The following is a 19,646-nucleotide window of genomic DNA, read 5'->3' on the forward strand; positions in this document are numbered from 1 at the left end:
AGGATTTTAGATATTTGAGTTAGCTAGGTTTTGTTCAGATCAGGTGTAGAAGTCATTCTTTCCTAGAGACCAAGTATGTACTCTCTCTCTCCCCCAGAATTTTTTTCCTTCGCTTCTTTTTACCAAGCAATAGCAGTAGTGGGCATGAAGACCAGAATTTCATAAACAGGAACTGCTAGTTCTTGTTAAAAAAACAAGTTTCTTTTTTTTGCAAGCTATCTTCCATTTTTTTTTTTTTGTACAGCATTTTAACGTTGATATTTAACTATCTTCCAGCTTAAAGGAAGGAAGGTTTGATTCAGTAAATACGTGAAACTTTGAGATATTACCCTATATGAAAAGTGATGGGGGAAAAAAACGACATTGTAAATGGCACTGTACAGCTCCAGCTATTTGCAAAGCAAGGATTATATTAAACCAATCTCCAAATTCCTCCTGCAGTACATTTTCCAGTAGAATTGAGCATGCATTGTGAACTCTGAAAACGTATGAAGAAAGTAAGCTTTAAAAATCTGCTAAAATGACTTCTTCAACCAGGGAAAGTTACTGCAAACTGGCTAGGGAAAAAAGAATTCTGAGAAGTAGGAAATTCAATGTTTCATTTTATTTTGTGGTTATAGACTTTAGGACAAGCTAAGCATTCAAGCTCTTTCCTAAAAACAAGCTTTCTGCCTTTTATACTGGTTGCATTGACAGCTGGGGTAAAAAGAGTTGTTTTAATTAAAACTCCACTCTAGGGAAGATCTTGCAGAACTAGCATCTGTAGCTGGCCTGATGAATCTCCAGTAAACAAACAGACAGCATGCTTTAATACAAGCTTCAGTCTTGTTTGCCATTACAAAAAGAAATTTTGCTAGGCTATCTGAATATTCCGAACACAAATCAGTACTATTTCTAACAAAGCTAGGGCTAAAATGTAACTATTTCAGGAAATTAATAGAACTGAATAAAAGCTACTCTACCTCTATACCTGATGAAAACATTTGAAGCCGTACAGATATAGTTTATTCATCTATATACTGTAATACATTTTGCCCTAATCTTACTCAGGCCAACATGAGATTTATTATACACAGTTGTATAAAAACTAAATTGCAGAAATTTTTCTGAGGAAAAAAATAGTTCGGGAATACTAATACTTTTAGTTATCTTGAAGTATTCCCATATGAGAAGTGGAATAAAGTGGGAAAAAAAATAGTGTAGTACATAATAAGACAGTTGCATTTTAAGTAGACAAGGATATATGTTTAAACATACTGTTAAACTGAATACTTGGAAGAAAATGAGGAAAAACAATAAGTTCAGGAAGTCCCTTAGAGATTCTACCACCTGTAGCAGATACTTTCATACCCTTCAATTTTCATAATAGTAGTTACTGTGAAAAAGTATTTACCCCCTTTTCTACTCAGTCTTAAATTATTTCTCCTCTTAACAGTTTTGCATCATCACTATGTATCATACTTATACTTCAAAATCGTTTGATGTGTAACTTCTGGACAATGTTTACATCACCCTGCATCCTTACAACAAAGACGATTTATTTTTTTAAACTACAAGGGGTGCTCCAAAAGTAATGTCTCCTATTTTTATTTTATTTTTTTTTAAAACATTGACCCAAAAGTCAAGACAGATACCAATGGTATGGCAGTAGAGGCTGAACCTTCCTGCACAAATACCATTACATTTCACTGCTGTGCAACTAACTGATGGCAGCAGAGGGGCATTCTGACAAAATGGAATCTGACATGGAAGTGCATTCAAAGCAAAGGTGTTTGACTGAATTCATTTATGCAGAAAATATGGCACCCACTCACGTTCATTGGTATTTGCTGAATGTTTCTGGAGACTGAATAGTGGACATGAGCACAGTGAGTGATGGTGCATTTCAGCAGTGGTGACAGCAACATGAAAGACACACCACAGTACGGATGGCCGTCTCTTGTTCATCGCTGGCAAAAATGAACAACAAATGGTGGTGACTATGCTGAAAACTAGTGTTTTAACTAAGAATGTGCTCTGTCAAATAGCATTATTGTGCTCTTTGCCATAGTTTCCATAGAAATAAAAGGAGGCATTACTTTTGGAGCAACATACATAGAGTATAAAATATATATTTCAATACAAAGAATTCCAAGCCACTTCCCTAGAGAGGATCTTGATGATACGCACATACACACTGACCAATATGGGCAAATTGAGCAATAATACACGCAGTGATTACCTGGAGAGATCAAAGAACCCGTGTATACAATGTGATTACAAAACCTGAGACTGAACACAGAAAAACACTGCAACGTAGCATCTTCATACTCTGAGAGAGAAATTATCTAAACACAACACACAAACAGTAGAAGGCAGGGCATCAGGAAAAATATCGTTGCAGTACAGAAGCGTCATAGAACATTCAGTACCTATTCAAGAAGGCTTTATAGAAAAAAAAACAGCTTTCCAAACAAAATTAGTAGTAAAACAGTAAAAAGTAGGAGAGAAAAAGTCCAAGCTAGCTTGATTGTGCTAGAATTTGAATACTTGCAACTTCTGTTTTTCAACAATGAAGCATCACAGTAAAACAACGTATCACAGCAAGAAAAAAAAATTAACATTCCTATCAATATCTCCTGTATCACTGCCATCAGAAGCTTATTACATACAAGACACACTGTAAGCAATAAAAGAAGTGATTCTCACCTTACATTCAGCCTTGTGGTAGCCTCACCTTGAATGCTGCACACAGTTCCAGGCTCCAAAGATGCTAAAATACTATGTAGAAAAAGTATTCTTTGACACATGCTGCTTTGCTACATTTCTCTTAGCCCCCTCTCCTCCATCCATTTTTTTCCCTTTCAGAGTTTAAGCAGAAGATGTATTAACATGTATGCGTTTATTTGCTGTAGTAATACGATAACTAAGAGATCACAGAATGGCTTGGGTTGGAAGGAACCTCAAGAATCATCAGGTTCCAAGTCCCCTGCCAGAGGCAGAGCTGCCAGCCACTACATCAAGTACTAGGGCAGGCTGCCCAGGGCCCATCCAACCTGGTCTTGAATGCCTCCAGGGATGGGGCATCCACAGCATCTCTGGGCAATTTGAGATAGTCAAATTACCCTCCTAACTAGTATTTCCAAAGTCATGCCAGCTGTTTTTCCAGTTACTTCTGTCTAAAACTGCCTTAGATTGAGATATTTTTCCTTAAATAAATACATGTATTTATGAATGAATTATCTTACATTCACTGGAAGCATTTTTTGTTGCTGTTGTTTAATAATATATTCTCTCATGCATCTAAACAAGAACATAAACCACTCTGAAAAATTCTGAAGATTATTTGAAAGGTACAGTCAAATCCTAAATTATCATGAATATGTTCATCTGTACCTTCTCTGGCTTTAGAAGGAGTTCCAAAAGCACAAGTCAAGGCGTAAAATACCTTTAAATAAATAGTTGTTTTATTCATAGTTTGTAAATGATAATGTCAGCTGCTCCATTGAGATTTCTTTCCTCTTTATTCCATGTTTATTTCATATTTCATAAGATGGACATGACAACTTTTGGAAGCTCCCACACTTGGTCATGAAACACTAACTGTGCCAGTTTTACTGAACATTCTTGTTGTATGTACTAGTCTTTTGCCTCTCTAACAAAGTACAGCAATTTCTCTTACATACATATGGAACATACATTGATTATTTTTCCAACCTAACTGAAGACAGTTCTCCCTGTCACGTGAGACTCTTCCCCTGCCAGTATGTTGCTATGCGCTATGCCTACCAACGGGTTTTGGTAAAAACTTGTAAAGCAAAAGCTGTTAATTAGATAATCCATATGATTATAAGTAAAAACAAAAGTAACGTGGGTGAGAAAAACCTAACTCCCTAATTTTATGATTTGCATGCTTACCAGTGCTGAAACACAAAAGATAACAGCAATGGCTTTCCAAACAAGGTAAGGATATGGAAGCGTCTCATCTTGCACACATCTTGTGTGCCTGTAAGTTTTATGTTTGCATACCACTTCACAGTTTTTAAATGCTCTGTTCCTATTTTCAGCCTAGGAAAACTGATGACGGAAGCACTGAGACAATGGAAATGACTGCTAGAAAGCTGCAGTAATCAGTCCATATAATTTCACTGGCCACTCAGCTGTCCTAACATTTCATTTCCCCATTTGCTGACCTTATGTCCCTGGCCCCCAAATTAGAATGAAGCAACTATGGAAAGGAAAAGAATAAATTTAAAATAGACCACAGTTATCCTAGAGAGGAATGGAAGTGTAGTGGAAAGGCAGAAAAATTACATCATAGACCAGATTTCATCTTGGGGCAACTTTTTGCCATGAAGAGAGTGCATTGTGGAATTATTGAAGAGAAAAAAAAGAGAGGAAACTAAAGATCTCAGTCATCTCCAAGATCCATGCACCTTTGTTGTACTCAAGAAAAGTTATGTATCTTTATTTTAACAGACCTCTCCACAGAACATTTTTAGAGAACGCCACATCTACGAGCTTCCTGTCACATAACATTACTTTGACGTATCATCCTTTACAGACTTTGCATATCAGTTCAGTCATGGCTATTGGCTTCTTCATGCACAAATTTTACAAGCAAAACTTACTACCATTCAGTAACTTATGTTGGATGGTGAAATCTCATCACAACTTAAAACCTAGGCTGCTCATGCTTGACTCAGTCTTCATATTTTAAAAAAAGCCCCAGCGCAACACGTTATACGCTTTAGTATCATTTCAGGTAGGAAAAAAAAAGTCTACCCAATAACACTGTATTACACCTGCTGTGCCAATGTTGCAGACAACATTAACAAATGGAAGACAGAAGGAAAACATCATATTGTTTGAAATCAAGCATAATTTATCTCTACCAGGTTAGCATTTTCTATTTCGATGATTTCCAGAGTATTTGCCAAGTACTGTTGTACTGCATTGATAGAAGAACAAGTCTATTGCAATGCAAAAATGTTTTTCCCCCAGTGCTTCATTAGTAACATAGGGAACCCGACATTTTTAGAGAAATACAGAGAAATAACCTGCAGTTTATATGGACAGCAATGAGTATATTTGGATTCTAGTATGTACTTATTAAACTGGAAAGACAGTTTTACCTCTTCTGTAGAACTACCCATGTACGCTATTTACATAAAATGAGATGTAGTAAACACAAGAGCACAGCATGAAATATTATGAATTATAAAGACTGCAAGATGCAAAGTCATTCTTTCCCATTCAAGTTTTTAAGAATGAGACTTTACCCCCACACGCTTATCCCATGTACATATGTAAGTGTTGCACTGAAGACTTTTGTCAAGATGTTCATCCTGCCTACACCATATCAGGAGACAACAGTCAATATCTTCAAGCTCTAGTTCATAACTTTAAGACTGGATCTGTGCATAGCAATACAAGTTTTATTTGTATCAGACATGAGAACGCAACTATATTTTTTCCTCAAATTAGACGGTGCACACAGTATAGTCTCTGTGATAGCTTTATGCTCTACATGGGTTACATGACAGCTATAGAAGAACAGATAATAGTCAATCTGTCATAAAGTCTGACAATAACGTTAACTTGTCAAAATTCCCAGAAAACTGTTGAGTTAGCAGAATATGTTTGTACTGGATCAGTGCTTGCCATCATGTAGGAGCAACATTCTTGATTAGAAGCGAGAGCCCTAAAGCTAGATTCAGCCTGCTGTTGAACCACAGCCTCAGAACAGCAAGCCACAATTTGAGCGCAGTGCTGTGAGCTGCAGCTCGCTCCTGGTGAGCTAGTTTGCACGGACACCCCACTGCTCCACCGCCCACACAGGCTGATCAACACAGAAAGCAAAGGTTTAAAAAGTAAACAATACCTTACTTGTTCTGGCTTTCAATTTAAGACAAAGCCCATTACAAATAATTTCACAGGTAAAGCGCATACACAATTGCTTTATTACTGGACTTTCTTGAGCTACAGCAATAAAAACAATGTACACCAAAATTCAGTTTTGCAGAGTCTGAGGCTAAGATTAAACCAATGATTATTATTTTTTAACTATACTCTTCCTCAAATAAGTTTACAATACACAAGCATACCACACGAGTACTTTATGTTGGGTTTATCTCAAAGGAAAAGACTCCTGACCTTTAAAAAGGTGTTACAGACCCTAGAATTAGTCTTGAATGTTCCTGCTTTGTTTCATAGGTTCACTCATGAAACTGAGTAAGCTTAACTAGCAAACACTAAAATGTAATGCCTATTTTAGCAGCATTTCATTTCAGAAGTACAAAGCACTTCTCACAGGGTAGGAACACAGACCTCCTGAGGAACTTGACTGGATAAACCACAGTAACTATTAATGATAACTGGATAACATCCAGATAACTTCTTCAGAGAGGTTTGCTGTCTTCCAGGAGCATGGGTCAGAGATCTTAAGATGACTCTACCACATCTGATAAAACAAAAAGACTACTACCTGCTTGTTATCATTCAAGTAGGATCACAGAAGGCTACAACAATGAAATCACAGACTGTACATAGGGTGCACTAGAAAGAGTGTGGCCAGCAGATGGAGGGAGGTGATCCTCCCCCTCTGCTCTGCCCTGGTGAGACCACATTTAGGCTACTGTCTTCAGTTCTGTGCTCCCCAGTTCAAAAAAGACAGGGATCTCCTAGAACGAGTCCAGCGGAAGGCCACAAAGATGATTAAGGGTCTGGAGCATCTCTTGTATGTGGGAGGGCTGAGTAACCTAGGTCTGTGCAGCCTGCGGCAAAGACTGAGGAAGAGGCCTGATAAATGTTTATAAATATTTAAAGGGAGCTGGGAAACAAAAGGATGAGGCCAGGCTCTTCTCAGAGGTGTGTGGAAATAGGTTAAGGAGTAATGGCCTAAAACTTGAACATGGGAAGTTCTGTAAACATGCAGGAGAACACCTTTACAGCAAGAGTGATGGAGCACTAGCACAAGCTAGGGGTTGTGGAGTCTCCTATGGAGATATTCAAGACCAGTCCAGACTCCTGCCTGTGAGACCTATTGTAGGGTACCTGTTTTAGCAGGGGAGTTGGACTCAATCTCGTGAGATCCACTCCAACCCCTGCAATTCTGTGATTTTAAATCAGTGACAAAACGCAGACAAAACCAAGTCAGTCCCAAGGTTAATCAGAAGTCCATGCTCCAGTTCTTAAAATAAAACACAATTCATCTGAGAGTCACAGATTAAGGGACTAATGAAGAACATTAAAATGAGAAACCAATTTTAGTCTTTTCTAGCAGTGAAATTATTTTCTAATTTTTAGTGGTAACAAATACATTACATCACTCTCAAATAGAATGCATTAATATTAAATTTAGAATAAGCATATTTTACATACACTTGCATGCCCATTCATTGAATGGGATCCCCACAAAAGCACAAAATAACAGCAGTTGCTTGATAAAATAAATTTCCCAGGGGCCATTTTAGATAATGTGATCCCAATTTGGAATCTGACCATCTTTTTCAAACCCAGCTGACAGACTACTATTTAACTTGCCTTGACTCATTATTCAGTAGCAGCACTTTGTTCTGTTGGCTATAATGGTCCCAAAAGCCACAATTAGTCTGCAAGTAATTACTAGTATTCCCTGTGATACCAACATCCTGCAAGTTCCTAGAATACTGGATTCTTCAAGCTGAAGTCCCTATGTGCTACAGCTAGTGCTGAAAGTCTTTCCTGCCCCCTGCAAGGCTTTGGGAGCTGCAGGGCTGAATGCAGTAGTTTTGTCAGAAGGCAATTCTGGGAACCTTCTATACTCCCCAGAAGAAAAGTGGGAGAAGGTGGCTACATTACTAGCACTGATGCATCCCATTCTAGACTAAGTTTGGAACTTTTAAAGAAAACACCCTAGTAAAAGTGATCAACAGATCAAAGGAAGTAAATAGCAGTACTGTTTTACTTGGGTAAACAGACAAGGAACAGCAGTGATTTGCCCAAAGCAAAATACGAGAACCAAATCAAACACCATTGGTTTCACAGCATAACAAGAAGTGGGTTGGGCAAAATTTGTCAGTGAGCAGACATACCTGACCATATGTATTTGTGCAGTAGAAATCTCTCAAGTGTATCCACATCACTTGTTAGTGGCCCAAATGCTGTAAGCTTATTAGGCTGTCACAATTCAATCACGTATTTGCATCGGTACTGGTGAGCAGAAGTTCAACTCTCTGAATGCAGATTACTACTACATCCCTATCTTTAAGATGAAGCAATATTTATTTTCTTTGACTTTCAAGAGGGAATAAGTGAGGTTGAAGAAAATGGGGGGAGGGGGGTGCAGGGGTGGGAAATCTTGATACAAGCACCTCTCAAATCCTCTATAAACAGCCTGAGTTGCTTTACCCTGTATTTTGAAATGTTTTCATTAATTTCAACTAGCATGTAAACTTAAGAACTTAACAGAAATAGGACCTTCAGTGTTGGTCATTAAGCTTCTCTTTACCAAGGATCTGCTTTGATATCAATCGCTTCGCTTCCAAGGCACTAAAAGCATGGCTGCTTGAAGGGTTCTCTCCACGTCTCAGCTGCTGTGTGTAGCTAAAATGAAGCTCATTATATACTAAACATAGCACAGACAAAGCTTTGACTGAAAAATATTTTTTTTGTTTTTATGAAAAAAATCATTTGGATCAGAGGTGAATAAATTAAGAAAAACTCAAATCCTCTGCTTTCTAGAGAAAGTAAGATATGGCAGCATCCATTTGGGAACTGCATGGGAAACAGCTGAAAAAAATCAGAAACAGCATCTACAAGACATACAGTTTTAAGGATCAGTATTGTATGTCTACACTAAACCCCACTGCACAATAAGCAACACCCACTGCATTAATGACAATATTTGTCACCCACAGAGTTTTGTTCAGATCCCAGTTAAGCACAGGCTAAGATACTGAAGAAGTCCCATTCTTCACAGAATTTAGATTTCTTTCCTTCCTCCTCCTTACCCTCAAATAAAGGATGCTACATTGAAGGCAAATAAGTATTTGTTCTCCTATTATACCAAATAAAGTGACTACCACTGTCTTAAAAGCAGAATTCCAATGCAATCCCTTTGAATGAGAATACAACAGAAGCAACTCCCAAATATTAAAATATATTCCGTACTTTTTTTTTCCCCAATAAAGAGGCACCTCATCCAGAACGTTTCTTTTTAGGATCAGCCTTCACAGTGATCAAATCCTTAAAACAAATCAAACACATTTTGCAAAAACATCTAGAACAATAGCTGTAAGGTGTGTGAAAACCCACTTCCAACTAACACAATGACAGTTTCCCACATTGACGGATGACAATTTGTCAGAATTACTAGCCATCTAGTTTCTCAGCAAAAAAAAAAAAAGGTGGACACAAGACTTCAAAATTTTACTTTGCAAAAATCAGTATTAATGCAGTATGTGTAATAACTAATCCATTCAGATTAAAGGCTAGAAAAATAAATATGAAAGGTATGAAAATACTCTTTTAAAAGGACATCTCTTTAGAACCTTGATTAGGTTGATTTTCTGGACAATTCACTACTCCTGCGCAGCTAAGTAATGATAGAGAGTTCTTATTGTTCCCTTTAAGAAGTAATGAGCACTAACTTGAACTTCTGATTTTTGCTAATGAAAAATCTGTACCTTTTTATAACAATCTACATGTGAATTGCTTCAAAAATATTCAGCTTCATTTAATCTGACAGCTCAGTAATTTACATGTTGATTGTTCTCACTTAGAATACTTGCAATTTAGCAACACCTTCATGTCCTTACTTACATATTCTTACTTCAACAAGCTTGACACAAACATGTAAGTAAATTTTAGCGGAATCAGTTTTCAAGTCCAATTAAGTTTTTAAAAGTGATCTGACAACCTGCACAATCTACTACAAGGAACTTTTGTCAAGTGAATCACATAAGGAAAGTGTGTTTTAACAAAGAGAATCCCCAGTCTTATCTTGGCTTCCACATATTTTAAAATATGGTGTAGTCTGGAAAGCTGCTCACATTTTTCTAAGATCATTCTAGTTTGTGTAATAGGTACTTTCCCTAGTATGTTGAGATCGTCTGCTTTGGTCTCAGAATACGTAACAAAATCTTTCTCACAGGATCTGATTTTTTTTCCCCCCTCTCTTTTTTTTTCCAGTTTCCTATTTTCAATTATATCAGCCTCTGTAATTGAAAAGATTATCCTCCTGTACATCCCAGTATTTCTCAAGTAATAGTGCTGGTGCGTATCTGAAAACTGTAAGTCAAAGTGGAAATCTCTGGGGTTCTTCGCTTGTTGAGATATCCACTATAAGTCTCGTAGCAATCTATAGCCAGAGGCCACCCCAAGAATGAAAACTGGTGAACAGTGATAAATGGGCAACCAGTCATAGCGATGGTAGACTATGAATAAAAGTGTGAATAAAACTGTATCCTTATTTCTCCTCTTCTGCAAACTGAGCAGGTTGTAATACTACCTTACTCACCTCTAAATGTTACACAGCTGTGGCCAGAGAACATAATAATCAATTTACTGAAGGGGAAAGACAGCCTCCACTTTCATGCTTTTGCTCTTTACATATCAAAACAGCTTCACCCGGAGCTCAAATGCTTTTATAAATCAGGTGTAGGTTTGCTTTTTTTGCTAGCTCCTGTTGTATTCCGCACAGCCTTCAGAAAGAAGCTGTAGGATTCTAGCATTCTGAACAGAGAATAAATGCAAGGAAGAGAAAACTAAGGTACTCAAAGGTGTATTCATTCTTACAATTTGTTATTGTTATTTCCACGCAATCTTGGAATTTTTCAAAACAAAAATTAGAATTTGTGAATTCCTTTAAAATTGAGAGTTACTTGAGAGTATGTGCCTCTTTGCTCCATAACTCACTTCTATGCAATACTTCAGCTAATAAGGAAACACAGTTCTCTGTCCATAAGAAACAATACTAAACTATAGCATAGCGCTTGTTTTATTCTTTTGTTTCCCACCTCTATCTGAACACAGTTTTAATTATGCTGGAAACTGCCTCTTCTCTCATCCAGCTGAATGTACTAGACAGCAAGACCCTCTTCAGAGTACAGTGAAATGAATTAACTGTTGGAAATACTTGAATGGATCACACAAAGAATTAAAGCGTTCAAAAGCACATATCATTCCTGTGAGAGAAACTTTACTGTGGAAGTACAGAGTGCAGATGTTTTTAAGAGGTTAAAATACCAAGAAGAAAAAAAAAGCAGTTTTTAAGTTCTGGAGGAAAAGACCTCAAGATTTTGATTTAGACAACAGATTATGCAAATCTAGAACAAAAATATATGTTCTGTACTGCAGTGGTGTAATATATAAGTGGAAGACATCTACATTGTTCTACTAACTTTTATCATATCCATCCTAAAGTATTAGGAATTTAGGTGAAAATATGTTTCTTCCTATCATTACAGGTGCAGGTATCAATTTTGCAACTTGAGTCACACTGAAAATATACGCATCTGGTATAGCTTCTTTACATAACAGAAACAGTAGTCTAGATGCATGATAGGCTCTTAAAGAAATCTCATTCATATTTAAGCCACTTTACTTTCCAACTTGTCTTTAAAGAAAACATCTAAGTAGTGGAAATGAACTTCTGTTTCATGGTTTTGTTTTGTTTTTTTTTTCCAGTTTTGAGTAAAATTAGAAGTCTATACACACTGAAGAAAGAAGAAATTTGTCATTTGAGGAATTATTTTTGTGCATATATGCTCAGCAAAATTTAATTAACTAAAATCAAATATATCAACATGGATGCTTCTTCCATTACAAATCTCAGAATTAATCCACTAGCCCTTGCAAGAATATGAATATTTAGTGTTTTTGTAATATCCAACAAGATAGACTGGAAACATTCCTCAGTAGGATCTCTGTGTGTTTTCAACAGCAGAGTTTAAGACACAGCTGAAGAAATTTAAGTACTATTTTGCTGTTTGAGCCACTGTGATCATTTAAGCTTGTGAAATAACTAGTACAGGGGATCACCAGCATAAGCAAATAAACAAGTCCATTGAAGAGGTGATAAAGACTAGCAAGTGCAGCCCCTTCAGATTCTCCTGTTTTCTTGAGATGGTCTTTACCTACAAACTCACTGCCCCTCTGAATCACCAAGCCTAGCCTTGTCTGGACAGCCTTGACAACAAGCCTATACTTCCTGTTTTGTAAACATCAGCCTCTTCATAGGCCACAGGTGTACAAAAGATAATTTCTTCCAGGTAGCACTCTGACTGACCAGTCAGGTAAACCGAACAACGACAACTTTTAGAGGACACGTAATACAATTTGTAATAGTAAAAATGAAATATTCATACATTACTTTTTTGCTTTCACTGGAAGAGAATTGCTTGTTTCTCTTGTAAAGGTTTTTCATTGTTTGTTTATTCTGTTGTCTTTTTTTTTTCAGTTAGCCTTTACATCTTTTAAGCTGGATGATAAACCCTATGTGAGTATGTCATTTAAAATAAAATCCAGAACATTGTCAAGATTGTTTCCTCAAGAATTCTTCCAAAAAAAAAAAAGCTTATCTTCTGGTAAGCATCAAAGCAGTTAATACTTATCCAATTATCAGCTTTATACATTAATCCTCTATAGAATTCCATATACTTGAGGTGAAGATTCTGCCCTTAGCAACATTTTGGTCTACTGAGAACACATCCCCTCGGCCTGACCATTAGCTCTTAATTCTGCAAAGCTGCAGAAGCTTTCTGTTCCTGAAAACTCCTGTTCTTTCGCACTGAAATACTTTGCCAGTCCGCAAGCAGTTTTCCACTCAATAATTTAATTAAGCATACATGAAATGCTTATGAATATTTCTCCTTTGCAATTATGTACTTCCCTTTTAACAAAAAAATTTTGAAGATCACAAGAAAATATTTTCATATACTTAAATCTCGAGTCTTGAAAAGAACATTTTTTACACTGTTCTCTGTTCTACTCATATTACAACTTCACTAGATTGAGCTACCAAAATCTTTAACATTTATTGTGCATTAGACTATTTGCTCCTTTGATCTTTATCCATATTCTGCCTGAATGATGTGACTGATCAGCCAAAAAGTTGTTCTCCACCTTGATAGCCTTGCTAACCCATCAGAAAGAGGTGATTTACTAGCCAGCATATGAAATACTGAACGGTCGAAGCAATAAAGTAAACAGCTGTACTGTAAAAACCATATATGCAGAATTGCATTGCTGATATCTCTTTTCCACAAGGACTAAGAAATACAGGTAATAAGTGGACTACTATTAATCCATTTGCCAAAAAAAGAAACAATGGGAGGTTTTGTCAATTTAACCTGTTCCACAAGGTTAACATCCTATATCCCTGAAGTTACTGGAGGTCACATCACAAGTTTTCCTTCAGAAAAATGTCTTCAGACAAATTTAGACAAGATACTTTAGACAAAGCTATTATTTAGAAGATTAATATATTCAAAAGTGACTCAGTACATACACAGGAAGCAGAAGCCAAACAAAAACTATTTGAAAAATACTCAATGTAAGTCACAAAGTAGATCTGGGCCAAAAGGCAGCTTGATTGCTAATGCTAAGACTAAGAAGTATAATATAAACATTAAATCAGTTCATGCTGTATATGTTGATATAGCCTCATTACAGATCATGCAGCCTCAGAAGTTAAAGATGTGTCCCTGCAGGCTGCTTATAGACAACCTGGCATATTCTGACACAAGTTCAGACTAGTTTTCGACAGCCACAATAGAAGTCAATGTCAGAAAATAGGAAAAAAGAAAACAACTTCAGTACTCAGCTAAAATTTCTGTTCTACAGATATTTTAGAAGTCAGCACTTCACAGTCTACTTTTCCAATAGTTGTTCTAAGACATTTATTTTGCTTAATTTTCCCAACTGTAAAAACAAAATGCAAAGTAAGAAATAAACATTTTCGAATTGCATACATTAAGAAACTGCCAGCTTCAAGGATGAACCAGCATCTAGTTCTACCTCTTTGGAAGCATTAAGGCTACAGAACATTATAAGCCATTTATAAATTAAACATAAAACAAACAATGAAACAAATTAACGTAGCATAACTCCAAACCTAGCCATTAATTGTCAGAGCAGGAGGACTGCCTATTTAAAGAAAGAAATAAATCCTATTAGCATAGCAATAATTAAGGAATATTCTAAAAACAATTTGATTGTGTCATAAACTGAAAGCTATAATAAAAATGAGAACAAGAAGGAAATTACTTGTGAATAGCTCATCTAAAACTGTAATGCTTTTGGAAAATTCAAGCAGAACATAGTTTGTTATTAATGTTCATATTTAGGTATTCAAATTAACTGTCACTGATATCTGTATGCATATGTTGTTGATAAGCAATGCCGTACAGAAAAACTTCATTACTTCTGGACAAAGATCCAGTACCACTCACCAGCTCGGTAACATAAGGTCATTCTAATTACCTTCTCCACACTTTATTCTCCCCTGTATGGCCCTCGTAATCATGAGGACTCTTTGAAGTGCTGATACAGCATTACACTGATTTATTTTGACACATGGTATACATAATACTAATCATTGGAACTGCATATTAGGTATTTGCTGAGCCTAGCTTTAAAATTATTCTGCTACACACTCTGAACAAGGCAATCGCACATTCATTTGAATACAACTATATAAGCAGCATTTCCTGTTGTTAACTGTGGAGAAAGTTGTAAGTATATTCAAAAAAAAGAGTCCTTATGTTGGACTGATGAGCTTCTAGCAACCACAGGGGATTTACTTGTGCCTTGCAGTGAAGGCAAGGACTCTTTACAGACAAGTGCTCCAAGCTCTACAGGCAAAGCCACTGCTTTGTACTTCCCTCCTAGCACCCTGCACCACGCGATACAAACTCAACTTTTTTTGTACATCAATGTAATGGACTTATCTATCCATTTGACCCATTGAAAACCCTCCTGCACTAGAGGGTGAAGTGTACTCCACCAGATTACGGCTAAAAAATATTCCCATCTTCAAAGAAGGGGAAAAATTTGCAGTCTGCTCTGCATACACATATGATATACTTGAGGGAAAGCACTGTCAGATCATCTACAAAGATCAAAATCTCCATTTAACATTGTTGCTAATGGTTTAGCATTAGAAGTGACAACTGTAGCATAATTCCCCTAACTGCCACTCTAAAACAAAGAGCTTCCAAGGGAAGTAGCAATTAAAATGTTTTTTTTTTCCCCCCCTACAGCACTCAGAATTATTGTTTTCAAAAAGAATGGTGTGACATTATCATGCAATAAGTATACCAAAAGGTCTGCCTTGCACAATAGCTTTCCCCCTCCATAAATATGGCACAGAGTAAAGGTCTGGGAAGAGTCTGAGAACATAACAAACATCATCCTTCCCTCAGCACTTTTCCAGCATCCAGGCATTTTCCTGGAGCTAGAAATGTTTTTTATTCATTTCTTACCTTTGAGTTCTTAAGGCAAAGTCTCTTTTATGCTAATCAGTAAGGTAATGGAAGCAAAATGGAAAATTAACATCCATTTCTACAGCTAATATTATGAATGCAGTACCACTCACATTGCATTCAATTTTGCAGCCAGTAGTGGCTTTTATGGTACAAACCATAGCACTCCGCAAAACAACGTGTTTTGAAAATTCCTACTAACTTTTCCAGTCTCCATTTCTCTATCTGGAGGAGAGTATTTTGTGCTAAACCAGAATGAGTTCATTCATAATAATAAGTCACTATATATATAAACTATGAACAGGAACATTCAAAATATGGATTTTTACATAACTGGTTTAAATACATACAAAGACAAGTTCTTTCTCTCTCTGCAGTATCTCAACTAAAACTCCAGTCACTAACCAAAACTTTTCTAAATGGCTACAAAGCAGTTCTGCAGTAGTTTAATCCACCCTTTTTAAAGAATAAAAACCAAATAAATTATGTTTCAGCCTATTTGACAGGTTCCTCATAATGAAGCACCTCATTTTCCCCTAGTTAGTAAAAGGCTCCCATGCTAGAAGAGTGACAGACTACTCAGCTTTAGTCAAGACCAAGAGATGCACACTCCTAGCAGCACCTTAGAAACCTCAAGCCTGACTCCTTGTCTGGTACGTGATCAGAAAGGTTTTTGTTATCACAACTGCACAAGACAATTCCATTACAGAGGGCAGTTATACATAACGAGGGGGCTGGCATCAAGACCAAGCCACGTGCAGAAAGCCAGTTGTATGGATAATTAAACAGGTATATTCACCAGAAATATCAAAGACAGCCTTTTACTTTACTCAGAATCGCTTACACAGAGGACTACTTCCCTTACTCAGTGGAACAGTTTTCAGTTAAATGAAAAGTGGCAGGGACATACCAGAGAATGAGAGACGAGAACAATTCATCCAGCCTCTAATTCAACCCCTGCCCATTTGAAAGAATCATAGCTTTTCCGTATTTCCATAAGGAAATAGGAAAAAAAAAAAGAGGCAAGTAATGCATGACCTATGAGTTGACAGATCTGATTCAGTCTTCAGCCATCATATAGTCTAGAAGCACCTAAAGCCGCAAACCTTTTAGGTTACTGATCACGTGAAATGCATAATAACACTGAACTTTACAAATACATTGTTGGTGAACAGGCAGATATTATCTCACTTTCTATAGCTATCATGTATGCATACACCCACTGCCACCTACACATTTTTATGTGCTATACACAGTCACCACTGTTTGGTTTAACTTCATTAGAGTTAGCAGATTCTCTGAGTATCCTCAGTTAAAAAAATTTATTTCCCATTAAAATATGAACTCAATTACTTCCCCTAAAACTGGTAACATTCTATTTTCAAACAAGGAACTCTCTTGTCATAGGCTTGAATACTTACTAGCCCATTAAATTCTGGGCAGTAAATGAGCAACTTTTTGAAGAAAACGATACCAGTGACTAAAATAATCAAGGTACACATTAAAGTAGTAAAACAGAAGAGAATAAGACAGAAAATATATTACTACAATTCTTATATTTAGGCCAACTGATCTTCTAAGAGTATCTTCTATGCTTTCATTTTCTTTGATCTGCCAACACCAGCTTTTTGTTTGTTCTTCCAGTTTAATGTGTTCGGTGCTAGCTGAAGAGCTTTTAGTTATGACCCTCATTTGTGCAAGTTACCCTTGAAAGCATGTCTCCCAGACTATCATAATCATTTTGATTCCATGCTAACAATGCTTCTTTTATGCAAAAAAAAAGAAACTGAAAAACCCCAAACCCACACACATTGTGCACCTGCCTCACAGCTCATCTGGTTGAATAGTATGACAGGCTCTTTTTCAGATACTACCATACAAAAGTCTCATCTATATGACTTAGATAACATTATTTCACTTTCAGATGAAAATAATTAGAAGAGATGCCTCCAAAATTACTTAATTTACCATAATTTAGAAAGTCTGCATTTAAATATGGCAACATTCCCTTTATGGACATCAATTTTGGCTCTCCGAGCACACCTGTAACATGGGGCTTTTGGCTTGTGCAACCACCAGGAACAGAGAGTGACCTTGGAGAACAAAGGGCACCGGCCTTCAGTAGCAACAAGAAAGTCATAGGTTACCCAGCCATGATAGCAAAGATTAAAATGAACAGGGAAGCACATTCGCATCAACACCTTGATATTCATAAATGTTAGCTCTTCATACTTGAAATATGAATCTTTATGATTACTTATTGGCAATCAAATCTCTAATGTTAAAAAAGAGCAAATTCCACACAAATTCTCTCTCCCCTTCACATTCAAGATGAGCTAACAAAGCAGAGAACTTTTACCACATTTTACCATAACTAGGGGGAAAAAGAATAGATCAGAATTAACCAGTAGGTGTGTAGACCAAAAAAAAAAAAAAGAGTAGTAGCTGCCACTGAAAAGACCAGAACAGCCAGCACTACAGAACCATGGGAGTTTAACACTGGTAGCAGCACCAAGCTGCTCTCTCATTGCCTCCTCCTCAGGAGGGGGAGAGAAAATGAAACATAACAAACTCAAGTGGTGAGATAAGGGCACGGAGATCACTCATCAATCACCATCAGAGGAAAAAACAGGCTGAGCATAAGGAAGATGGATTTATTACCTACTGCTAACGGACTAGAGCTGGGACAACTAAACAGGGGGAGTCTTCCTCCCACCTGCCCGCTCCTACCTCCTCATCCAGCACGGTGCAGCCCTCCAGGAGCGCACTTCTCCACACGGGTCCTTCTCGGTCAGCAGCTCCCACAGCCGTCCTGCAGCCCTTCCCCACGGGCCCGCTCCTGGGGGGCTCCCTGTGGGCTGCACTCCCTCCAGGCCCCATGGGCTGCTGCACCGCGGGCTCCTCCGTGCCCGCACGCGGCGACCTGCTCCGCGCGGTGCCCGTGGACGGCGGGAAACGGCCCGTTCCTCCGTTGGCCGTAGGGACTGCTTCTCGAGCCCGGAGCACCTCCCGCCCTCCCCGCAGGGCCGCTTCTCTCCCACTACTGTGCACGGCGCTTCGCCCTTCCTTCGTTCTGCTCTCCCGGTGCACACGCGGCCTCGCTCACGGCTCAGCTGTAGCAGCGGCGGATCCCTTTGGAGCAGCGCGAGCCGGCTCTGCTCACAGAGACCAACGTGCAGCCCCCTGCTACCAAAACCTTGCCCTGAAAGCCCAATACAAGGACGTAGAAGATATGGAGACAGAAAATAAAGAGTTCACTTAATCGATTCTCTAACAGTAATGGTGAATGGCACTTTTGGTTAAGTTTGATGTTCCCTGCACATTTTGCATTTTCCTTTACAGGAGGAAACAGTGACTTTACCTACTCAAATAGGCTAAGTTCCCCTCCCTCTCGCAGGTAGGGTTAGGATCCATGAATTTTAAACACTCTGTTCCCACTGCTCAGCTCCTCCTCCCCAACCCATCCACTCATTTATATTACATAAATTAAGAACAAAAGCACAGCACTCTGCAAAAGAACATTTTTTCTACATAGCCCACAATGCCAACAGGAAGTAAGAGATAACAGGTTGCAATGATCAGGAAAAAAGCCATTTGCATTTATGTAAATATACAGATCCCTGCAGAAGATTTTGTCTGCTTTCAAGTACAAAAAGCCTTTTGAAAAAAATTATGTGGGTACTGATAAGGTTATAGAACCGCCTCCTAAAACACTTAATTCCATACCAGCCCAAGATTTCAGTGCTGAAAAATGAAGAATTAGAAGCAGAATTGGGAAGTTGATTTAAGAATACTCAGTAAAAGACTGTATTCAAACATTTAGTCACAACATTTTCCCTTGACTCATAGCGCTACTTGTGGAAAGGGAAGATTACTGCAACCATTTTTGATAACTCACATGTAGACATGAATTTAGGAAAAGAGATATAGAGACTTAAATTAAAAACAAATTACCAAGAACAGTCCTCACAGCACAGTTTTGTACTGGCACTGATTGTTACAGAACCCTCCAAATACTATGGCGCTTACTCTCCTATGATCTTGCCTAGATGTTGCCCCAAGCTATGATGTCCTGAAGCTACAAACACCACACAGCATCACACACTGCCACTCAGTGTGAGCCAGCCTGCCTGTCTCCCTCCAACAATCCTTACTCAATAACTGCTGACAACTGAAGCCAAACTGGAGCCAATGAAAAGG

At 37.8% G+C, this 19,646-nt stretch overlaps 1 long non-coding RNA gene across 1 annotated transcript in view; it reads right to left on the reverse strand.

The window, feature by feature from the left end:
- The window catches only part of LOC110399062, a 29,719-nt gene that overhangs the window by 3,323 nt on the left and 6,750 nt on the right, over positions 1–19,646 (reverse strand). The window contains exon 3 of the long non-coding RNA XR_002438861.1: positions 2,689–2,760. This is a non-coding gene — a long non-coding RNA (uncharacterized LOC110399062). The remainder of the gene's footprint in view (positions 1–2,688; positions 2,761–19,646) is intronic.

Source organism: Numida meleagris, chromosome 4 (genome assembly GCF_002078875.1).
Source record: "Numida meleagris isolate 19003 breed g44 Domestic line chromosome 4, NumMel1.0, whole genome shotgun sequence".
Classification (NCBI taxonomy): Eukaryota; Metazoa; Chordata; class Aves; order Galliformes; family Numididae; genus Numida; species Numida meleagris.